This window comes from Crinia signifera, chromosome 1 (genome assembly GCF_055691185.1).
Source record: "Crinia signifera chromosome 1, ASM5569118v1, whole genome shotgun sequence".
In the NCBI taxonomy this organism is placed as follows: Eukaryota; Metazoa; Chordata; class Amphibia; order Anura; family Myobatrachidae; genus Crinia; species Crinia signifera.
The window spans coordinates 39794638-39807222 of record NC_139217.1 but is presented as its reverse complement, the minus strand read 5'-3'; positions in this window follow the sequence as shown (position 1 = coordinate 39807222).

Sequence of the window (12585 nt, the reverse complement as noted above, 5' to 3'; positions counted from 1 at the left end):
TATGGTATTGGCGTGGTGTTATTCATTTCTGTGATTGGCCTGATGGCACATCCCTATCAGCCAGAAGTAGGTCTGCCATCGGTGTGTGTGTATGGCATTGTATGACATAAGTGGGAGTAATAAGCTATGTTTTACAGTAACTTGTACACGGATATCAGTACTATTATTATCATCACCATCATAAACTGGAAGTGTTGCTCTTTGGCTGTTGTACAATATAGCAATGAACAAAGGTGCCAGACTCCCAAACAAAGGTCTCTGAGGATATCTGGGGCATTCAGTCATTAACAGAGCTCTCGTTATAGGCCAGACTCGTCGCAGGATAAACAAGGTTCAATTAGCAACAATGAGAACAGCAACACACACAGTAGAGAAGTTTGGAAGGTGTAATTTAAAACGCTAATTGAAAAGTTAAATCCCAGATCTGTGCCACGCAACAACAGGGTCGGCTGTGCCTGGTACGTCAGTGAGCGGCGGGACGGGCAGACTGGTGTTGTTATAATGGCGGTGTAGTTTGGTCTATAGTGTAATGTGAAATGTAATACTGCGGAATGGGGCCTAGTTATAACAAACCGGCGATAATGATGATGTGTTGGGGGAGGGGGTTATTATCACATACCAAGGAGATAAGGAATAAATAAAACCCATTGCCTTGGCCACACCATAGTGGATGGTAGGGCATGAAATACCACCTGTCGGCATATGTCAGCTAAAATAAAAGGTGAAAAACCCATGTTGACCTTTTGACTGTTGACCTTCCCAATGTTGACCTAATGCATGTGTCGACCGTCCGTCCTGTTGACCTTAGCCATGTCAACCTATTTCAGGTGTTGACCTAAGGCCTGTCGACCTTTCTTTAATAGGGTGACCTAATGACCTTATCCCATGCAGAACCTGGTGCAGGTTGCTGGGGGAACATTACAGGGGTGCAGGTGCGTTTCCTGTAAGAGGAGATGTTTTTCCAGCTCCCCCAACTTACTGGTGTTCGGGCATTATCACAGTCTTGTAATGGGAGATGTTTTGTATCCTGTATTTTCTGAGTGCACCACATACGATGGTGTTTCACGGCGGCTGTTTACAGCATTTAACAAGGACAAAACAGGCGACCGTATCATCCGGTCACATATTGGGCCTAATTTGTCATAGATCGCTTATCAGAGGGTTCCAAAGTCAAGTAAATATCGCACAACTGTGCGTGTGCCAGTAGAAATAGCGAATGAATGAAGTGTATATGGATCGTAAACGCAATGTGGCCAGAGCTTGCCTGACAGGAATCCAACGTCTTGGGGTGGTAACCTGCCGTTTTCTGGGTTTGTCCAAAAAAAACGCAGGCAGGAGGAGGGTCTGTGACATCAGCAAAGACCATTCCACCCCGTCTCAGTTACAGATTAGTGGAAGCCTCCTGAGATAAGAGCTGTCCTTTGCGGTGCGGCCCTGCCTTACCCCTCCGCGTCTGTGGCTGGGACCCGCAGGTCTACTAGTCTGCGTCCCAGAGCTCCTCCTGGCTCCTTATGAAAAATGTCCCTCACAAAATGGCTGCCCCTAACAGTAGACCATTTTTAAGGATGCTAGAGGAGCCGCTAGCATCCTCAAAAAATGATCTGCTGTAAGGGGGCGGCCATTTTGTGAGGGACATTTTTCATAAGGAGCCAGGAGGAATGCTGGGACACAGACTAGTAGATCTGTGGGTACCGACTCCCAGCCACAGATGCGGCGGCAGGCGGCAGCGTAACAATAGCCCCCACAGACCCCCGGCGCCCACACTAACTCAGCACCTCTGCGGTGCTATTGTTACACCACTGCTAGGAGGGATCTGTGACAGATCCCTCACACAGCGCTGCAGAGAGAAGCCCATAGGCCTCCATAGGATAGCGCCGTCTTTTTTCCAAGGTGAGGTAAATACTGACACCTGTAAAGTTGGACACGAGTTCCTGCCCAAGAACGACGAGTGATATTTCTGTTTCCCGGATTAAGGAATCTATGTAAGCTGATCCGTAGGTTCACATGCACTCACACATTCCCATACACACATGGGCCACACAGTACACACAGATACACTAGCATACGGCAATGGTACACTATATACACACAATGGGAAGTCTGCCCCAACCGCGATGTGACAGGTAACTCTTTCTCTCTGCTAAAGCAAACATTTTTCTGACAGGAGATACTGGGAAATGTAGGATGCGTTTTCCAGCTCCGCTAGGTCATGTGAGGCGAGTACGTGACACAGCTGTGTGTGTCAGAGCGCAGGATATTAGCACAACGCAGCGGAGTGGGAGCGCGCTTGCGTCCAAATCTACAGGGCACGTGCAAACAAAGGTCTAATCGCAAAAGGTGCGCCGGACATTACACTGCGTGCTGGGTTCACGCCTTGCGCCAAAAAAAAAAAAATCCCCAAAAATCGTGCAAAAATGTACTCACTATGCACCTGAGGAAACCCCTATCAGCCCTCACAGGAGATGTACCAAGGGGTCAGATGTATCAAGCTTCAAAAAGTGATAAAGTGGAGAGTGATAAACAACCAGCCAATCAGCTTCTGTCATTTTCAAACCCAGCCTGTAACATGGCAGGTAGGAGCTGATTGGCTGGCTGTTTATCACTCTCCATTTTATCACTTTTTGAAGCTTGATACATCTGGCCCTATGTTTACGCAGCTTTAGTACATAGACCCCATGGGGCTCTAGGATTGTACTTGTTTGGGCCTCTGGGGTGTGGTATACTGTAGCTCACAGACAATGTCTAGGCTGACAGACCACGAGGTCGACAATGAGGAAATGGTACTAACAGGAGGTCAAAATGGTCGACCTTGAAAAGCTTGACGCGTGGAATTGTCGACATGTGTTTATTTATTTGGTCAGTGTCGACAGCTGTGCGGGTGGACACCGTAATAATCTACCGCCATCGTCACATGGGCTCTGTGTGCTGTCTGTAGCCCGTGACTTGGAGACCGGAGTCTGCGCTGTGGGCGGTATAAGGGTTAGAACCTTTACCGTACAGCGGCTTTGCATTGAATGAGAGTCAGGCAGCAAGTGAGGAAATTCCAGCTGTGACTTGTCGACTTTCAGTCAGATAAAAGCCACTGGCCTATTGTAATCCTGGCATGTGCCCCCCCCTGCCCCCCCCCCCCTCCCAGGAAGCTCCCTGCTGCAAGACCCCCTTGCTTGGGAGAGGTAACTGCTGTACACCTGATACACAGGCCTGGCCGTCTAGACACTGCTCACCGCAAGGATTACAGGCTAACTGCTAGTTTAAGGCTTAGGAGGAATACAACGCTCCTGGCCGTGAAGGTGGAATTGTTTGAGACAATGAAAATGTATTTCCTCACCCAGGGCAAGGTACACCTGTCACCTGGGAGGGAGACCTCCGGGGGGTGACGCCAGGCAGGCAGAAGGCGGCAGAGGTGGGGTTCAGGCCTTGGACATGTGCCAATACACCATAGGGAGCTGTGTGTCTCTGTCAGCGAGGTCACCGAGGATCCAATACCTGACTGTACCATCAAAGGTTATTGATTTCAAAGGAATACAGATAGACTTGCCAAGCTTTGTTATACATGTGACATGTTGTGGGATTGCAGGGTCTGGCTACATGTAATCTGCTTAAAAATGTCCTACCAAAAATGTCCGCCGCCTTGAATGAGACAGTTGAGAAAGAGGTCCTTCTGGGTGTCTAGCGTCTGTCAGAGGAGCGCAGTGCTGCCCGAAAGTGTTGGAACCCGGGAATGCTGGCACACTGTGAACACCTGCTTCCTGGCAATGAGTAAGAAATCCTTGCTAATGAACATGTAACCGCTGGAAATGAGCATAAACACATGGGACCTCTGTCAACAAGCGTGTAACCCATGGCAATGAAAAAGTAACCCCTGGCAATGTCACAGACTGTGTTTGAAAAATGACAGACAGGTGCTGATTGGTTGGTTGCTTATCACTCTCCATTTGATCGCTTAGTGCATCTGGCCCATTAGTCTGATTGAAGTTTATCAGCAGCCGAACAAGAACGCTGTCTGCATGTATAATAATAAATCCTTCTCAGAACAGTGGTTGCAATATCAAAAGTGCCATTTTGGGATGGGAAAGTAACTGTGGTGGAAATTTACTGTCACGAATACACATGTAATAGACTTATTCATATAAAAATAAACGCCTATTTTATACGGATTCGTATATTTTCGGGATTTACTATCAATTCGTATTCATGGCACATTCGTATTTGCAAAAACAAATGTATACGCCATCGACAGAATACAAATAGGAATCACCATTCAAAAGACTGGTGATTCCTAATTTACTAAGCGGCCGTATTAAAAATACGCCCGCTGATTAGCCGTAAACGGCAGCTAATTACTGGCCAAATATGCCTGGAAAATACACTTCATTTTCCTGGAGTATTTGGTAGAAACCTGCATGGATAAGTCAGATCCGTGCAGGCTTCAGTATAAAAATAAAAAATAAATAAAAAAATTGAAAAAACGGCGTGGGGTCCCCCCCCCCCGTGACCATAATCAGCACCAGGCTCAAAGAGCCAGTCGTGGTTTAAAAAAAATCAGGAAACCATTTAAGTAGGGGTCTCTATTTTTTTAAACCAGTACCAGGCCTCAGGGCCAGTCCTGGTTCCCAAAATACGGGGGACAAAATGAATAGGGGTCCCCCGTATTTTTAAACCAGCACCAGGCCCAACAAGCCAGCAGGGTAATATCACACTTTTTATACAAGTCCTCTTGGCCAAAGCATTCATCCCTAATGACCAGTCAGCCTGGGCAGGGGTCCTGGGAAAGTGGGGACCCCCCCAATAAAGGGGTCCCCCCTCCAGAACTTACCTGCCCAGGCTGCAGCCTGGTACTGTCCCCGCTGCCCCTGGGTTGTGTGCTTATCTGTGTGTAAAAATTAGTAAAAACCATTGGGTTCTGCATGATTTCCTATGGTATATGAATTTTTATGTGGCATAAGCCACCGATGTCAGTTGTATGCATTCATATTGAGAATACGAATACGAAAATTCGTATTCTTAGTAAATTTCTTCCTGTGACTCCATTTGTGCTCTCTGAGAACTCTGCAGCTGGGCCCATTGCAAAATAACACCTATAATTGCCACAAGGAGATAGGCGGGGAGTGATTGCCCACCACAGTAGCGGATAACAGCCGTGGGTAATGGATAATCTCACCGGCATTGGACAGTCTTTCTCTAGTTACAGCCAGCTGCCATGCTAGACGCAATCACATAGTTGCCGACTTTTACGCTGCCCTCTCCGGGAGGTTGTATGATAAATAAAGTCAAAACAGCGAAATTGCTTATTTTTGCTTAATAATGTTTAATTCGTTTTTTATTCAATGTTGCAAACGTTCACTTTCTTTTAGATATAAAAGTCTAATAAAAGTTATGTTTTAAATCATCGAATCATACAATTATTACTGTACTAGATGATTCATCGCGCCCTCCGGGCGCTCTTCACACCGTCGTGAGGGGCTTCGCCCCATTTGAAGTGGAAATATATGTGAGTGTGAGATGTAGTGTAATTTGGTGAATAATGTTCTGAAAGGGAATTTGAGTGACAGCATAAATGTTTAGAAATGAAAGTGCATATAATTGCAAAGGTGGTGTAGTCTGTGATAGTGTGGGGAGGGGGGTTAGGAGGCAGCGTTTGTGTCTTACCTGGGAGCGGACAGAGTTCGGTGTGAGCGTCAGGCAGCGGGTCCCCTGGGCGGCAGGTAGCGTTGTTTGGCTGGGAGTCAGCTGGGAGTGTCAGGCAGCGGGTCCCCTGGGAGGCAGGTAGCGGTGTCCGGGTGGGATTGTTGCTAACTCATATCCGACCAGGCTGGAGAGCATGCAATGCCATTGGGGTTCACATAGGTCAGTGTTGGCTAGTGCAAAGGGATTCTCTGGATCAACAATAGAGCAGCCCATTGGCTTCTAAGTGCTAGTGCCATCTGAAGTTCAAGATGCCATAAGCTGCTTGGTAAACCTCACATTATACTGTAGCTGCTCCCATAGAAACTTTTGGGGGCTGCTTCTGCAGATATATGCTGCAGTTACCCCTAAATGTAGATGCATCATCATACACTGAGGCTGCAGTTGCTCCAAACAGCCCTCTTGGCATATCAGGTCCTGTACTACTCGTCCAGACATCTTATTCACTCAAAATATACGTATTCCCCACAGTAATAAAATTATCAGTAGTAACAAAATTAATTTGCTACAGCGCATTGATCAGTTTAATGTGCGCCGTATGTACATATGTGTTTGAGTCTATGGCCGGGCGAAGGGGGGGGGCTCTCACGGACGGAGCTCCTGCAACAAAGCGGAAGGGGGACAGAGACGGAGCTCCAGCGCTGGGCCACGGGGGGAGGGGCGATTTTTCCTCCATACACTCGCATGCGAATGGATGTGTCAGCATACACATCCAATCTTGTGCTTCTGCGGGGATATATGGGGTGGCAGGAAGTGGAGGTTCATTTGCCTGGTGGGAGGCGTTAAGCTGACCAATAAGCAGGGAAGGAACGCTGCTTAGCAAGCAGTCCTGAATCACCCCCCACAGTACATATCAAAACACACAACAGAAACACAGACACTTACATTTTTAGAGTGCCCTGGAGGATGCCATTGCCACAGATGATCATTATTGGAGTACTGGGGAACATCACTTTTCATCATTAGGACCTGCCTCCACGGCATTTAGCCGCGAATCGCGGGTCGGCGGGAGGGGGCGGAGCCAAAGTGACGCAATTTAATGGGACCTTGTGTCATGATATTTGAATCACACCCTCCCCCCTCCCTTCACAGACCAGCGATTTACGGCATATAGCCGTGAAGGGGCGGTTCTACAATGAAAACATAATGAGAAGAGGAGCTGCTGCTGGTCAAGCACAGCAGCCCTCCTCGTCCCGCAGACATTTTTAAACCTCCCCTGCTGCCCTAACTTGCTGCTGTAGGGTCCGGGCTGAGCTGCCTGATCCCAGCCGAGCTGAGAGTCCCAATCACGACAGCCAGCCTAAAGCAGGACTGTGAGTGGATGGCAGAGGGGAAGAGTGGGCGGGGGTGATGGATGAAAAAGAGAGGATATCCCTTTCAAGTTGCCGGTGCTGCTGTCATATAGATACACTGACAGGCGCAGCGCAGCACAGCCAGTAGCAACCACGGACATGCAGCAGGCTCTGCATGTCCGTGGTTGCTGCTGGCTGTGCTGCGCCTGTCAGTATATCTATATGACAGCACAGCAGCACCGGCAGCTTCAAAAGCATATCCGCTTTTTTCCACCCATCACCCCCGCCTACTCTTCCCCTCTGCCATCAACGGGCGGTATCCAGAGGGTGGACCGGCGGGCAGGGAGTGTGGTGCCGGGCGCCCTGCTAATCTTCTGCGCCCAGGGCTGACGTTCCGCCGGCTCCACCCTCGCTACGCCTCACGGAGCTCCCGCAGCAGGGTGTAAGGGGACGCAACTCCGGCGGCCGGGCAGGGGCTGAGCTGCTGGCGGTAAGCAGTCTCTCCCTGATGGGACCCACGGGCGCCGCTCTAACATGTTGACACGGGCAGCTGGGAGAGTGCATCTTCTTATACCAGCCTGTTCCTGACACAGGCTGGCCGGGGACCACGCTGCGCTGGCTTGATATGACGGGGAGACGGGTGGTCGGGCTGCCGACGACCAGATTCTGCTTCTTCCCTCCCTGCAAAATATCTGGTCGCCAGGAAGCAGAATCTGGTCGCCGTGGCGACCTGGCCCCCGGTATTTGTCGAGCCCTGGGTTAGAGGCAGAAGGGGGGCGGGCGTTGTGTTATTATTGGTGCCGGAGGCAGGGACCGTTGTCAGGTGTGAGTCAGAAGGGGGGGGCGGGCGAAATGTCCGGCGGGGCGGTCTATGTGGGGGGGGGGGCTGGGCGTGCGGTGTGTAGATGCCCTATGGGCGGTCAGGGGATGAGTGTGTTGGGGGAGGGGTTGTGGGTGGTGAGCAGCCGTGGATGGAGTTAGTGGGCAGGCATGGGGAGTGTTGGGCGAGGAGGGGTGTGTGCTTGTGGAGAGCATGTAGGACGGAAGTGCGGAAGTGCCTTGCTTCTGCAGTGTGGCTGACGGTGGATGGGCCTGTCAATCACCCGTGAAACCCCGCCCACCGTTTGCCACACTGCGTTGACTGACAGATCTGGCCAAATATATGAGATTTAAGATTGTGCCCAAAAGACACATTTGTGTTTCTGTTTGCGTCTGTGCAAACAAACCCCCTTGTATTCAGTCACAATTTCTGAATGTTTTGGGCGCACCACCAATTTTATTTATATTGGTTCTTTCTATGAGCAACAAAAAAACAATTTTTCACTATTGTGTCTGTGCGGATCCACACACTCCTAGCTATAAGCAATCACATAGTTGCCGACTTTTAGGCTGCCCTCTTCGGGAGAGGGCAGCCTGCTCTGTGAAGCAGGGGGTGGGGCCATCGCCGGGAGGGGAAAAGGGGCGGTTTGGGGGTGAAGCCATGGATGTACTGCTCTATTGGGGGCGTGTCTAGAGCAATCGCGTCATTTTAACCCTGCCCCCCACAATACAATGCCAGTATTTCAGGCATTGCACTGCAGGGGGTGGGGCTAAAATGTTGAGATTTCATCATCTAACCCGCTCTCCCCCCCCTTGCTGATGCCCGAGGGGAGGTTTAGGAGATGGATGGCAATGCGGGATGGTTGCCCTCATTTCCGGGGGGGCCGGGAGGGGGACCCAATGTCCGGTAGGGTAGGCAACCCTGCGCGGCAATCAGCAGGAGATGGAATGTTCTAGGCTGCCACTGTCATTGATGAGAAGTTCTGGACACTTCTATGCTTATACTCTGCAGTATTTCCTTATACGCTGGCAGGATTTGTACAGCCCCAGGTAAATGAATTACCAGTGATAGAATCATCAGTGGTAAGTATGCAGTGAGGGCTATTTCTCAGAGCTACCGCCACTGCACAAGAGCTGTTTGACCCCTGATACTGAATAGGACCCTAGTTTAGAACCGGTGTGGAAAAAAAAAAAGAGAAATCAATGTGGAACATTTGAGACCAAACTACGCTGGAGGCGAATGTGTGAGATTCTGCAGCCGAATGAGGCGACATTAAGCTGAACAGCAGCTATGATGAAAGCTCTTCTCCTCACACATAATCATAGCACAATATGACAGCACCACCTGGTGGCCATTGCACTGATTGCAGCCCTTAAAGGTTAGCTGGGAGACAGTGCACTGACTTTAAGGGCCCATGATTCATGGAAATGGATGCTGCAGCTCATTTACTTTCATCTGGGAGCTTTCTTGGCACCTGCGGAAAATTGGGCTTAATCAAAGTGGAGATGTAAATAAAGTCAATTAGCATTAACGTTGTTTCCACAAACGTAGCGGGGGATGCCATGCAACACTGTGCAACTGGCAAATTGAGACTGATGGCAAGAACCTCAGGGTGCCCTTTATATGGGGAGAGGCAGCCAAAGGCAGGGACGGAGCACGGAGTGATTATATAAGTATTTTATTATTATTATTATTATTATAAGCTTAGCTTGTCTAGCTTGAGCTAATGACCTTCTTCTAAAATTATATGGAGAGCACTGCCTTAGAGAAATGGCCTGATCTACCCCCAGCAGCCTCCATGATCCTCCTTGCCCAGCTATCACAGGGATTTTTCATACAGCCATACACAATAGCACTTTTTTCGGGAGGTGGCGGGGCTAAAAAGATGCAAAACGCCATAATTGAATACTATCTCCTCCCGAAGAGCCGCGAATCATGGCATTTACAGGGCTTGGCGGGGGCAGGGCTTAGCGTTGACAAGTCCCACCCCCAAGAAAGCTGCACAGAGAGTCCATACCTTCCAACTTTTACTGTAGCCAGGGAGGGGCATCTTCGCGTGGCGAAGGCGTGCCGCTGAATATAGGCCACGCCCCCATTTCCCGCCACTGTGAGGGCATGGCTAACAGCTCTGTAAGCTGCTGGCCAGCCCCCAGCCCCTCTGCTTGCGGGAATAGATGCAGAGCACATTCGCAAAACGTCTATTCATCAGGTGACAGGGGGAACTCCCAACTGGCCCCCACCATGGGACACCGCCGGCCCCCAAAGACCGCGGAAAGAGGGACAGTTGGGAGGTATGTAGAGTCTCCTCTCCGGAAGAAGCCTGGACTCCAAAGGTTGGCAAGTATGGGGTAATGTACTGGCAGCCGCAGCCTGTATTAGTCCGGATAGACCATTGTATAGTGTACAGTGTAGTCTAGTTCTGGTGCCCATATTATGTATATACTAGGGTTTATTCCTCTTCCCAAAACCAGCACAGAGCTGGTGTACCCGGTGGAAGATGTCACGGTAAGTGCCAGCCAGGGCAGAGGAGATAATTCATCTCACAGGAGAGAAACAAACGGCCTAATTCAGACCTGATCGCAGGGCACATTTTGTTTGCAAAATGTGGACATGCAAATTTTTGTGGACAAAACCATGATGCACTGCAGATGGGGCAGATGTAACATGTGCAGAGAGAGTTAAGGGGTGCCAGCATACACACTTGCCGATGCCAGCTCCGAAGTGAGTTAACAATGCGCGAGGGTGTGTATTGTTAATGATATTGACTGAGTGTACGCACTAGAAGATAAGGTGAAAGATATCTTTATCATCTAATGTGTATGGGGCCTAATATAGAGCCTAATTCAAATATTTACGCCGTGCCCAAATAGCTGAGCATTTATCGGTAGGAATCTAGTGCTATGGATGGATAGAGGGCTCCAAACCAGCATCTTGCCTTTGGCCGCGTGGGGTCTAAATCCGCCTCTGCTGATGACCCCTCATTCCCAGGTACAGTCACAGGTTATACTAGTAGTGTACAATATACACACATAATGCCCTTCCACGCACAATACGAGCCTCCAAACTTTTAAGTGTTCCCTGAAAACTCACCTCTTCAGGCAAGCCTATCATAGTCAAGTTCTGCACGCATAACCCTCTGAGGCACTTATGTATTATATAGCTTCCCTTCTGGACCTACAGCTATGCTATTACTGGTGCCTGTCCTTGTGTTTCCCTCCTATGTCCCTATAGCTTGCAGCAGGGCCCTCCTACCTCCAAGTCAGTCTGTTGTTACCCAGTTTGTTTTATCACTGTTTACTATTGTAAAGAGCAACGGAATCTGCTGCGCTATATAAGAAACTGTAACGGAATCTGCTGCGCTATATAAGACGCTGTACCGGAATCTGCTGCGCTATATAAGACACTGTAACGGAATCTGCTGCGCTATATAAGAAACTGTAACGTAATCTGCTGCGCTATATAAGACACTGTAGCGGAATCTGCTGCGCTATATAAGACACTGTAACGGAATCTGCTGCGCTATATAAGACGCTGTAACGGAATCTGCTGCGCTATATAAGACGCTGTAATGGAATCTGCTGCGCTATATAATACACTGTAGCGGAATCTGCTGCTCTATATAAGAAACTGTAACGGAATCTGCTGCCCTATATAAGACACTGTAACAGTACCGGCTGCGCTATATAAGACACTGTAACGGAATCTGCTGCGCTATAAAAGAAACTGTAACGGAATCTGCTGCGCTATATAAGTAACTGTAACGGAATCTGCTGCGCTATATAAGACACTGTAACGTAATCTGCTGCGCTATATAAGAAACTGTAACGTAATCTGCTGCGCTATATAAGACACTGTAGCGGAATCTGCTGCGCTATATAAGACACTGTAACGGAATCTGCTGCGCTATATAAGACGCTGTAATGGAATCTGCTGCGCTATATAAGACGCTGTAACGGAATCTGCTGCGCTATATAATACACTGTAGCGGAATCTGCTGCACTATAAAAGAAACTGTAACGGAATCTGCTGCCCTATATAAGACACTGTAACGGTACCGGCTGCGCTATATAAGACACTGTAACGGAATCTGCTGCGCTATAAAAGAAACTGTAACGGAATCTGCTGCGCTATATAAGTAACTGTAACGGAATCTGCTGCGCTATATAAGATACTGTAACGGAATCTGCTGCGCTATATAAGACACTGTAACGGAATCTGCTGCGCTATATAAGAAACTGTAACGGAATCTGCTGCGCTATATAAGACACTGTAGCGGAATCTGCTGCGCTATATAAGACACTGTAACAGAATCTGCTGCGCTATATAAGACGCTGTAACGGAATCTGCTGCGCTATATAAGACGCTGTAACAGAATCTGCTGCACTATATAATACGCTGTAACGGAATCTGCTGCGCTATATAAGAAACTGTAACGGAATCTGCTGCGCTATATAAGACACTGTAATGGAACCTGCTGCGCTATATAAGACACTGTAACGGAATCTGCTGCGCTATATAAGTAACTGTAACGGAATCTGCTGCGCTATATACGTAACTGTAACGGAATCTGCTGCGCTATATAAGATACTGTAACGGAATCTGCTGCGCTATATAAGACACTGTAACAGAATCTGCTGCGCTATATAAGACGCTGTAACGGAATCTGCTGTGCTATATACAGTAAGACGCTGTAACGGAATCTGCTGTGCTATATAATACACTGTAACGGAATCTGCTGCGCTATATAAGAAAATGTAGCGGAATCTGCTGCGCTATATAAGACACTGT